The sequence below is a fragment of the Aedes albopictus genome, chromosome 2 (genome assembly GCF_035046485.1).
Source record: "Aedes albopictus strain Foshan chromosome 2, AalbF5, whole genome shotgun sequence".
Lineage (NCBI taxonomy): Eukaryota > Metazoa > Arthropoda > Insecta > Diptera > Culicidae > Aedes > Aedes albopictus.
The window spans coordinates 130,925,375-130,937,676 of record NC_085137.1 but is presented as its reverse complement, the minus strand read 5'-3'; the positions used below and the strand labels follow the sequence as shown (position 1 = coordinate 130,937,676).

Below are 12,302 nucleotides of genomic sequence, written 5' to 3'. Positions count from 1 at the left end.
AATGAAAATGATTAAAGACTGGATGAAACCTGTGGAGAACCATGATGTTCCTTACAAGTTGCACGAAACAACTCGTGCAGATTGGGAAGTCGGAGGTCCCACTGTTCGTCAAGGGTCAATCAAATTCTTTACAGATGGCTCAAAAGTTGGAATAAAAACGGGAGCAGAAATCTACGGCCCTGGGATACAAATTTCAGTGGCGATGGGACACTATCCTACGGTGTTTCAAGCAGAGATTCTTGCTATTTTAAAATGCGCAAATATCTGCCTTGAGAGAAAATACAGGTATGCAAATATTTGTATTTTCTCAGATAGTCAAGCTGCACTAAAAGCATTGTGCGCTTACAAATGTACTTCAAAGCTTGTCTGGGAATGCATTCTTTCACTGCGCAGGCTGTGCCAAGGGAATTCAGTAAAGCGACCTGGTGTGGTGGTTAGAACACTTGACTATCACGCCGAGGACCTGGGATCGAATCCCACTCCCGACATACTCACAAAATGTGGGATCTTCCTTCGGAAGGGAAGTAAAACGTGGGTCCCGAGATGAACTAGCCTAGGGTTAAAAATCTCGTTAATACAGACAAAAAAAAAAAAAAAGTAAACTTATACTGGGTTCCAGGTCACTGTGGCATTGAAGGGAATGAAATGGCTGACGAGCTTGCTAAAAGTGGTTCCAATTTACAGTTTGCTGGCCCAGAACCATTCTGTGGTATATCAAACTGTATAATTAAAATGGACCTGAAACGCTGGGCTGAGCAGAGGGTGATATCCAATTGGATGAACGTCAAAAATTGCAATCAGTCAAAACGATTTATACACTCTTTGGCGAGCGTTCGTTCGAGACAGTCGCAACTTTTCGTTCGTCCGGTTTGTCTCCAGTTCGGTGGCTATTTTCGTGCTAGTGTTTCCGAGTGATTAAGTTTATTAAGTAATCATCCCTAGTGGGACGCGTGCGGTTGGCGAGGCCACAATTTTTGCCGCAAAAGTTCGTTTAGTTTGAGTAAAGTTCACGTTTTCATTATATCACGTGGCGCATTGACCGATTATCGAGCACAGCAGTGCAGCACCCCCCGCATACCGCGCCGCTCGCGCGGCCGTGATCGGCTTCTTCCAGTGAGTACCCAAGCTCATCGTCGTCGACAGCAGCAGCCCACCGAGAGAAGAGCAGAGAGCGTTTAACCGCCGCACACCGCTCGCCTCCTCCCAGTGCGGGCGATCCCATCGCTTGGACCTGTCGTCGTCGAGCCTGTGGCAAAACAGAGCACAAAGCTAAGTATTCAAAGTTACCCCTCGTTGTTCCCCCCTCTCCACTGACTCTTTGATTAGATTTAATTTGGTATATAAGCAGTTTTTTTTTTCTCTTTTTTTTCCTCACTTTCCCTGTACAGTTAATTTTGTCCCTTGTTTTTTTTTTTATTATTTCGTCCCCGTGATAAGTGTTAGTTTAAGATTTTTGAGTGCCCCGTGGTGGTAGTTAGCTGCCACAATGGGCGATGATGACGATGGCGGGGGTACGTCGTACCGCATCAACGAAGCTTTGTTATTGGCATCGGATTGCTCGAGCCAACAAGGCGATTTAAATGCTAACCCCTTTGCCCCGCTTCACCCTGGTGCTTCTCCAATGGACACCAACGGTAAATCTGTTTCGACGTCCCCCCGCCTCAAGGCCTACCCTCCCGACTTTGGCGGGCCATATGTTGTTTTCTTCCGACCCAAAGGCAAACGTTTGAACACCGTTCAAATCAGCAAGGATCTGACTAAGCGGTATTCTTCCGTTGTCTCCATTGACATGGTCGGTACAGCTAAGCTTCGGGTGACAGTAGGCGACCGAAAGCACGCTAATGAGATTGTGGCCTGCGAGTTGTTTACTCTTGAGTATTTTGTCTACCTTCCGAGCGCGTCAATTGAGATTTCGGGGAAGGTCGCCGACGCATCTTTGACCTGCGAAACGATCATGCAAGGCTGTGGTCGTTTCCATAACCCTTCTCTACCTCCTGTCCAGATACTGGATTGCCGGCAACTGCATTCGGTATCCCAGGAGGGCGAGAAGAAGGTTTACACACCATCTGAAGAATTTTCTGTGACCTTCTCCGGATCTGCATTACCAGATCTGCTGGTGATTGGCAAACTTCGGCTACCTGTGAGGCTGTATGTACCGAAGGTAATGAATTGCATCAATTGCAAGCAGCTGGGCCACACCGCCCAGTACTGCAGCAATAAACCTCGCTGTGCAACATGCGGGGAGAGACATGTGGACGGTGCGTGTAAAACGCCGCCCAAGTGTGTTTATTGTGGTAGCGACCGTCCACACGATCTCAATGTTTGCCCGAAGTACATACAGCGAAATCAACATCAAAAACGATCGTTGCAGCAGCGTTCAAGGCGAAGCTACGCCGAAATGCTGAGAAAAGCTGCTCCGGTCGTTGAATCACGCAACATCTACTCGTCTTTGTCTCTCGATGATCAGGGCTCTGACTCTGAGGTCGGGGACGGGGTTCCCTTTGTTTTTAAGGGTGAAACGAGGAAACGGGTGAGGCTCCAGAGACCCACCAAAAAACCTCGGAATCTGCCTAGCAGTGACCCCCAACCCACCGTGACAAATTCTAAGAGTGTTAAAAAAGGTAACAAACGTTCACCTCCTGGATTCAAAATCCAAGATGAACGAGACTTTCCTTCGCTCCCGGGAACATCAAAAATCCCAGATGTCCCAATTTTTTCGACTTCTCAGCCAGAGGGACAGCATTCGGAGAACCAGGAACAACCTCTTGGTGCTCCGATGTTTACGCTTTCTGGCATCGTAGACATCGTCCTTAACTTCTTTAATGCTTCTGACTCAGTGAAGAGCATTGTCAAAGCACTTCTTCCTTGTGTGTCTCCTCTTTTGAAGCAGTTGGCTTCTAAAATGCCCCTCCTTGCGACATTCGTATCTTTCGATGGCTAATTTAACCACCGAGGTCGAAGATATGATTTCTGTGCTACACTGGAACTGTCGTAGTATCGTACCAAAATTAGACTCTTTCAAATTTTTAATTAACAATTTACAATGCGATGTTTTTGCGCTATCCGAAACATGGCTGACACCCGATGTAACCTTACCTTTTTCCGATTTCAACATTATCCGTCTTGATCGGTCCGACTCGTACGGAGGGGTGCTTTTAGGGATCAAAAAGCAGCACTCATTTTACAGAGTCGATTTTCAACCGATGACAGGCATCGAAGCCGTCGCATGTGAGGTGACAATCCGAGGTAAAACCCTCAGTGTTGCCTCCATATATCTTCCACCCAGAACTGCGATATCTCGCAGGGATCTCGCCCACATCTGCTCGGTTATGCCTGAGCCACGGCTGCTCATGGGAGATTTCAACTCCCATGGTACAGGCTGGGGGGAACTGTACGATGACAGCCGTTCAACTTTGATATATGACCTCTGCGACGACTTCAACATGACAATTTTGAACACCGGAGAAGTTACGCGAGTGGCACCTCCAGCTAAAGATGGCAGTCCTAGAGACAGCCGATTAGACCTCTCAATCTGTTCGAGCTCACTATCGCTGGAGTGTACATGGAAGGTTATCCAGGATCCCCATGGTAGTGATCACCTTCCGATCGTTGTTTCTATTTCCAATGGTTCACGTCAACCTCCATCTATTGGCATTTCCTACGACCTCACGAAACACATTGACTGGGGAAAGTACGCGGAAGCAATTATCGACGGTGAGCAATCGGTAGAAATTCTTCCACCGCGGGAAGAGTATCAGTTTTTATCAGAACTGATCATCAGTAGCGCGCTGCAGGCACAACGTCGGCCAGTTCCAGGTCCTTCGGCTCGCAGGAAACCCCCCAATCCGTGGTGGGATAGCGAGTGTACAGAAATCTATCGCGAGAAATCCGCTGCGTTCAAAGAGTTTCGGAAACGCGGTTCGGTCGAAAACTTTAAGCGGTACGTTTCCCTTGAAAGCAAGTTCAAGAACTTGATCAAGGCGAAGAAAAGCGGTTACTGGCGTCGGTTCGTCGAGGGTTTATCGCGCGAGACATCAATGAGAACTCTTTGGAACGTCGGGAGAAGAATGCGTAACGCGTCGTCGGTAAACGAGGATCGAGAAAGCTCTCCTCGGTGGATTCTCAAGTTCGCAAAAAAAGTTTGTCCAGATTCCGTACCCGTGGAGCGAATAATTCGGGATGTTTCCGAGGATAGGGACGACATGGATAGGCCGTTTTCGATGGTTGAATTCTCACTTGCTCTTCTTTCATGTAACAATTCCGCTCCAGGAATGGATCGAATTAAGTTCAACTTGCTTAAAAACCTCCCCGACGTCGCTAAGAGGCGCTTGTTGAACTTGTTCAATCAGTTCCTGGATAACAACATCATTCCGGATGATTGGAGGCAAGTGAGAGTGATAGCTATTCAAAAACCCGGGAAACCCGCGTCGGATCATAATTCGTACCGTCCAATCGCGATGTTGTCTTGTCTGCGGAAGTTGTTAGAGAAGATGATTCTCTTTCGACTGGACAAATGGGTTGAATCGAATGGCATGTTGTCTGATACACAATTTGGTTTCCGCAGAGGCAAAGGAACGAACGACTGTCTTGCGTTGCTTACTTCAGAAATTCAGCTTGCCTTTGCTCAAAAGCAGCAAATGGGCTCAGTGTTTTTGGATATTAAGGGAGCTTTTGATTCAGTTTGTGTCGATGTTCTCTCCGACAAACTACACGAAAGTGGCCTTTCACCAATTTTGAACAACTTTTTGTATAATTTGCTGTTTGAGAAGCAGATGAGTTTTACTCATGGCGACTTGACAGTTTCACGAATTAGCTACATGGGTCTCCCCCAGGGTTCATGTCTAAGCCCCCTTCTTTACAATTTTTATGTTAGAGACATAGATGATTGTCTCATGGAAAATTGCACGTTAAGACAGCTTGCGGATGACTGTGTTGTTTCTATAACGGGATCAATAGCAGTCGATCTGCAAGGACCACTACAGGATACTTTGGACAATTTGTCTACTTGGGCTCTCAAGCTGGGTATCGAATTCTCTCCGGAGAAAACTGAGATGGTTGTCTTTTCTAAAAAACACAAACCGGCAAAGTTTCCGCTCCATCTGATGGGTAAGACAATCACTCATAGCATGTCTTCTCAATATCTCGGCGTCTGGTTCGACTCCAAATGCACCTGGGGGAAGCACATTGTGTATCTGATACAGAAATGCCAAAAGCGAATCAACTTTATGCGAACTATTACCGGAACATGGTGGGGAGCACATCCGGAAGATCTGATCAGGCTGTACCAAACAACCATTCTGTCGGTTTTAGAATACGGTAGCTTCTGTTTTCAATCCGCGGCGAAAACACACTTGCTGAAGCTTCAACGGGTTCAGTACCGTTGTCTTCGGATCGCGTTAGGTTGCATGAACTCAACTCACACTATGAGTTTAGAGGTACTCGCTGGTGTACAGCCTCTGACAGACCGCTTTGCGGAGTTATCGTTCCGGTTCCTCATCCGATGCGAGGTTGTGAATCCATTGGTCATAGAAAATTTCGAAAAGCTGCTCGAACAGAACCCTCAAACTCGTTTTATGAGTGTGTACTACTGGTACATGACGCTGGAGGTAAGCCCATCTCCGGTTAACACCAATCGTGACAACTTCTCAAACTTCGACAGCTCCTCAGTGGATTTTGATCTCTCTATGAAGGATGAGATCACCGGTATTCCGGAATCTTTTCGTTCCGTAGGTATTCCACAGATCTTTGCAAGTAAGTTCGGGCATGTTAGCGGGGACAGACAGTTCTTCACAGACGGTTCGAAAACCGATGATTCGAGTGGTTTCGGTGTCTACAACGAATTTCATAGCGCCACCTACATGCTTCAAAAGCCATGTTCGGTATACATTGCTGAGCTAGCGGCTATATACTACACCTTAGAGTACATTCGCACTCTTCCACCTGAGCACTACTTCATTTTTACCGACAGTCTAAGCTCTCTGGAGGCTGTTCGGTCAATGAAACCGATGAAGCACTCAGCGTACTTCCTGAATGGAATACGCCAAGTCTTGAGTGCTTTGTCCAAACGCTCATACATCATCACCATAGCTTGGGTCCCTTCACATTGCTCAATTCCGGGCAATGAGAAAGCGGACTCTCTGGCTAAGGTGGGCGCTAGCGGAGGCGATATTTACGAGCGTCAAATCGCCTTCGACGAATTTTTTGCATTGGCCCGTCAGGAGACCTTGATCAGCTGGCAACACAAATGGAGAGATGGAGAGATGGGTAGATGGTTGCACTCCATCATTCCACAGGTGTCGAAGAAGCCAGGGTTCAAAGGGTTGGATTTAGGCCGCGATTTCATTCGTGTAATGTGTCGGCTGATGTCCAACCACTATTTGTTGAATGCACATACCTTCCGTATTGGGCTCTCAGAAAGCAATCTCTGTGTCTGTAGCGTAGCTTACCAGGATATCGAACATGTCGTGTGGGGATGCAATGAGTATCGTGAGGTCAGATCTGAGCTGCATGAAATTCTCCGGGTCCGAGGAAAACAACAGAAACCCGTTAGAGAAGTGTTGGCAGGACTTGATTTGGAATACATGAACCTGATTTACCAGTTTTTGAAACGTGTTGATGTCAGAGTTTGATGTAGTACGTTCCTTGTTTTCGTTGTCCGCCTTTTGGTTTTGTTGTTCGCCCCTGTCTGTCGTCACCCCCCTTCCGTTTGTCCTCTTCTTGTCGTTTTCTACCGATAAAATCCTTTTTTTTTTGGTTCCGTTACAGATATGGACAATTTGTCCCATCAATGTTTTAGTATAAGTTAGCAAATAATTTAGTTTTAAACCCATAAATCCCTCCTTCCCAATTTTATTTTTTTTCTCAATCCTTAACCTCGAAACAGCCGCGAGTACTTCGGCTTCCCAAACTAACATAGCTTAAGGCAGTAATAAATTGTAAAATGTAAAATCATTGTAAAAAAACAAAAAACAAAAGATTTCGGCTCAGTTATGCTCATGTGGCGCCCGAGCCTTCCAAATAAACGAATAAGTAAAAAAAAAAAAAAAAAACGATTTATAACATCAAATGCTTATAAAACCAAAAAGCTCAACAAGAGAGCTCTATGTACATACACTGGCCTAGTAACTGGACACTGCCCGAGCAAGTATCACTTGAAAAATATTGGCCATATTCAAAGTGATATCTGTCGTTTCTGTAATACGGAACGTGAAACCTCGGAACATCTGCTTTGCAGTTGTGATGCTTTATACACGCGCAGGCAAAGATTTCTAAATAGTGGTTGCTTACAACCCAGTGAGATCTGGTCTGCAAAACCTGGGAAGGTCTTGGAGTTTATCAAATCCATTGCACCTGACTGGGAGACGACGCGTCGTGGCAGTAGCTGATTACTTGACACATGGTAATTAGCTGGCTAGATGCGAATATCAAAACGGGACATGCCACAAAAGTTCAGCCTATTGGACGTAGTGGCTTAATTTCCCCAACAGGGGAGGAAAAAAAAGGAGTTTCAGAGGCTCTACCCCATTTGGCATAATGCCATTTGGCATAACGCCGTTTGGAAAAAAGCCATTTGGCATAATGGTCATTTGGCATAATGGCCAGTGTGCGTAATGCCGTTTGGCATAATACGAAGAACAGCTTTCTTGGTAAGAATGTGCATAATCCTTATTATACCAAATGGTCGCTATGCCAAATGGCATTATGCCAAACGGCATTATGTCGGTATATTTGGTATGAAGAAGATGTCCGGAGTCAAAACTGGCGACGAAAATATCCAAAAAGGCGGCCCAAAATTTAAAATGACAGCAATTTTAAGGAGTGTTGTGCCCTGAAATGGTGCTGTATAGGGATAATTAGGTATCTGAAAGATGTCCAGACTCAAGAGTCAAAAAAATGACGACCATAATATTCGAAATGGCGGATCAAATTCAGGATGGCGACTGTTTCAAGGAGTTTTAGGCACTAGAGGGATAATTTGGTAAGGGGGAGACATACGGAGTCCAGAAATGGCGACCAAAATATCCAAAACGGTGGCCCAAAATGCAGGATGGCGGCTGTTTTGAGGAGTTGTGTGCCCTAATAAGGAAGTATATCCTAGATGGCGGGTCAAACCTCAAGATGGCGAATTACCATGCAATCTGGGTATACAGTAATATTCTGATTTTATCACTGTTTTCAGGCGACAGACCTTATTTTTTGAATAATTTTCTGATACGAAGATAAATCTCCCGACTCTTCTTCGAGGTAAATGTTTAAAGCGCAATTTTCAGCGTTAAAACTGTTGAAAACGTCCGGTGATTTTGTACAATGTTAAATACATTTTAAAAAAATCAAAAGTTGTGATCGAAAAATCCAAGATGTTTGCTCAGAAGTCATGATGCCTGCTGTTTCATGCAGCTTTAGGCGATAACATTATGCAAATTGGGTATCTTCTTCTTCTTCTTCTTCTGTATGGCTCTACGTTCTCACAGGAACTTGGCCTGCCTCTCTCCAACTTAGTGTTCTTTGAGCACTTCCACAGTTATTAATTGGAGGGCTTTCTTTGCCTGCTATTGCATGAATTTTGTACCTTGTGAGGCAAGCACAATGATATTGTGCGTTTAGCACTAAATTGATTTCCGACAAAAAAAATCATTGACTTCCGCTGTCTTTCCTATGCGTTAAACATAACGTCGGAAGTAGTGCCCTGTACAGTAAATCTAGTTTTCTATACAGCGCACTACTTCCGACGTAATGTTTAACGCATAGGAAAGGCAGCGGAAGTCAATTAAGTTTTTTTCGGAAACCAATTTAGTGCTAACGCCACAATACACTATGCACAGGGGTCGAGACAATTTTCCCGACCGGAACGGGAATTGAACCCGCCGTCTCCGGATTGGCGATCCATAGCCTTAACCACTAGGCTAACTGGAGACCCAAATTGGGTATATTCAGTATAGATTGTAACCTGTGGTTACAATTTTGTGTACGTTTGTTGTTGTGTGTATTTTACTCACCTACCCCACTGTGTTTTGCTTCATTTTAATTTGTTTATTTTATTTAGTTTTTTCGTATTACAGTAATGTTCCGATTTTATCACGCCCTCCGCACGTCAGTCCTTCATTTTTCATTAATTTGTTGTTACATTTGAGAGCATGTGTTTCCTCTCTTCTTCAAGATGAATGTTGAATACGTGTTCTCCAATGTTAAAAATATTGAAAATAAAAAATTTGAAAATGGGCGTGATAAAATCGGAACAATACTGTAATAGTATCGATGAGGGAGCGGGGGGCGGGGGTGATTGTTTAATTTATTGTTTGTTTATGGAGTTTTTGATCCGAAACCATGCAATATGGATAGGGACAGAAGAAAGTTGTCCGGAGTTCAAACATAGTGTAACAAATACGAGATGGTAGTCCTAAATTTAAAATGGAAGCTTTTTTTTATAGAAATTTAGGATCTTGGATATTGTATATTTGGTATGGAGAAGATTTCTTGAATCTAAACATGGTAACCACAAATTTCACAAGAACATTTTAAATAATTTTGCTTTATGAAATGTTAGGCACTAAAAACATGCAATATTGGTATATTGTGTAAAGAGGCTGAAAATCTGAAATCTAAATTTGAAATCTGAAACTCCAAAATGAGGAACTACAAATGAGTTTTGGATAGTAGTCTTGGAGTTGAACATCATTCTTATATCAAGTGTACCCGTATTGCGTGGATTTGAAAAACATCTACCTTTTTCTATGTTGACTTTAGTCAAAATAGAAAAAGGCAGCTGTTTTTCAAATCCACGCAATACGGATACACTTGATAGTGGACAAAGGTGGACTGCCGAATAGACAGAAAAACACATACGATTTTGAACAATTTCAAAGTCATTATGAGGGTAATCTAAACAAGCAATGTCTTGTTCATGCGTCGTTCAGCTTATAAGAAGTAACACACTCTATTTAGTTCACTGAGAAAGTTATTCAATGGGATCTTGCAAAAATATACAGCAGCAGCATTAACTTAATATTTTACTACTGTACCAATCGATGAAATCATAGAAAATCTAATCATTGCGCACTTCGATTCATATGGACGAATTTTAGGTGCATGTGATAATTTTAACTAATATCAATCAAAACAGCAACCAGTAAACCGACATGAATTCCTGTGTCATGAATAAGAGTTTTGTCAAACGGATAAAAGTGCGATATTCACCAACATGTCACTTGAGTGGGATTGAGATGGTTTCTCGAAGACACGAGAAAGGCTCCATCACCGCTAGGTGGATTTCTTAGGGTAAAAGAATGCATATCTATTGATTAAAGTCAAAATTGCAGCTAGCTACCTAGGAAAAGATGCATCATGGCTTATTGAAACATTTCTGATGGCTTGCAACGAACCATAGTCATAAAAATACGCCAATTTTTTTTTGTTGAGAAGTATTCATTTCCTCTTGTACCAAATTTAATTGTTTTCATTCATTTTGTTATTTATTTATCACAGGTTTGTTTATTTTACGATGATTTCAGGTTTATATCTGTAAATTTTTAATCAATACCCCGAAAAAAAAAATCAGATCAAGTCATATTCACATACTTGAATGATTCATGGTTGATTAATCCCAATCATTTTGAAATTGGTGACTTTTTTTGATGAAATTGAAACTAATCCATTGATTTATTTTTACATTAAGTATCACTTTGAATCCTTTAGAATACAGAGAATAAAGACCTTCTACCATCAATACCATACAACTTAATACTATCACTGCACTCTTTGGAACACCCCCAGCTACCGGCGCGTTCACGTTGCAGCATCACGCATCGCTTAAGAGCTATTCACTCCACTCAATTAACTCCAACCGCTTATACATTTTTACAGTTAATGAATGTCTCCTGCCTCCACGCTGAAAGCAATGACACACACGTCTTCACTGTGGCTGCTGCAGCAGCTCAATAACAACCACTCTGCCAAGCCCACCTGGAATGCGTCCTTCCAGCGCACTCTACAGGAGGGGAAGCCAGGTCAAATTTGCAAACAATGCCACAACAGTCGTCGGCGGAATCGGTTAATTGCAATCCGAACCCAAAACACGCATAAGTTGCTCGCTGCTCCTGGCTTAATAACAGCTCTCGGTCTCTCTCTCAGCTCCTAGCTGCAGCACAGGAAGAGAGCTTTTAAAATCCGTGCGTGTGTGCGCAGCAGCGCACCTTGATTGCTTCTATTTCCTTCGGTTTTGAATTGAGCAGCCACAATAACCGCCACCGCCAGCCAGTACCGACGCCCGCCAAGACGTCCGTCGCACGTCTTTTTAAAAGCCCGATCAATTTGAGGATTTAACAACTCACAACGGCCGCGCAACTAAATCCCTATTTATCCGAAAGCGTGAAGCTGCACGGTGAATTCAACAGCAACAACAGTCGCCGCGCCGCGTTCATTGGTCTCCGGCGGAAGGCTTAATCTGGTAATGCGCTGTAGTACGCTTGGACAATCTCTCTCAAGCGCTCCAGCAAAAGTGAACATCAGCAGATCGTGCGGGTGATGATCGTGCTTTTTCACACACACGGCGTGCGCGCGCGCGCCCGGACAAACTTACTGGCCGAAAGAGGACTGACTGCGCGTAAACTAAACCGATCGATGGCCCGTGCAAAACTATACTAACGAGCAGGTTTTAAAGTTTTATGCTTTGTGCCACACCATCATCATCAGTTGGTTGGTAGGTAGGTACCTACTTGTGCAGGCGAGCCACTCTAACTTGGTGAGCGCGACGGATACATGGAGGAGACCCATCAGAGAAGGTTAGGCAGCATCCATTTATTACGTAACGCTAAAATCGCCATTTTTCGACCCCCCCTCCCCCCTCCGTAACGCTTTTTTGTATGAAAACCATAAAGTTTTTGTATGGGTCGTAACGCTCGGCCGTACTCCCCCCTCCCCCTAGAGCGTTACGTAATTTGTGGACGGCGCCTTATACGGTAGTTTACAAAATTATGAGGTCACTTCGAATTTTTGGGTTGATGCTGGGACACAATAGATAGAAAAGGTGATCAAAATTGACCGGATTTCGCGAAAATCGTACTCGGCTGTTGAGCTCGGCTCGTACATTTACACCTTACAGAGTTATGTTGAAAAGTAGACATGAGAGCCCCTAACCTAGTCGCAGTCCCCGGCGAGGTTCGAATAAATTGGATAATTCACCTAAAACCCTTACGCAGTTTTGCACGCCGTTTATCGTTGCTTTGATTAGTCTAGTTAACTTCCAAGAAAACCCGTATTCGTCCATGATTTTCCATAGCTCTGTGCGGTCGTATGCCGCCGTGAAG

The 12,302-nt window shown here is 44.0% G+C and overlaps 1 protein-coding gene across 6 annotated transcripts in view; it reads right to left on the bottom strand.

Annotated features, from left to right (window-relative positions):
* The window catches only part of LOC109417701 (suppressor APC domain-containing protein 2), a 195,990-nt gene extending 184,279 nt beyond the window's left edge, over positions 1–11,711 (bottom strand). For 2 of the 6 annotated variants that reach the window (XM_029853370.2, XM_062850439.1), the window contains exon 1: positions 11,328–11,644. The gene's annotated coding sequence lies outside the window, so the exon portion shown is untranslated. Of the gene's footprint in view, positions 1–10,959 lie in introns of all 6 variants that reach the window. The other 4 variants (XM_029853368.2, XM_062850438.1, XM_029853369.2 and 1 more) reach the window with 4 other exon arrangements.
* Positions 11,712–12,302: the final 591 nt, after the last annotated feature.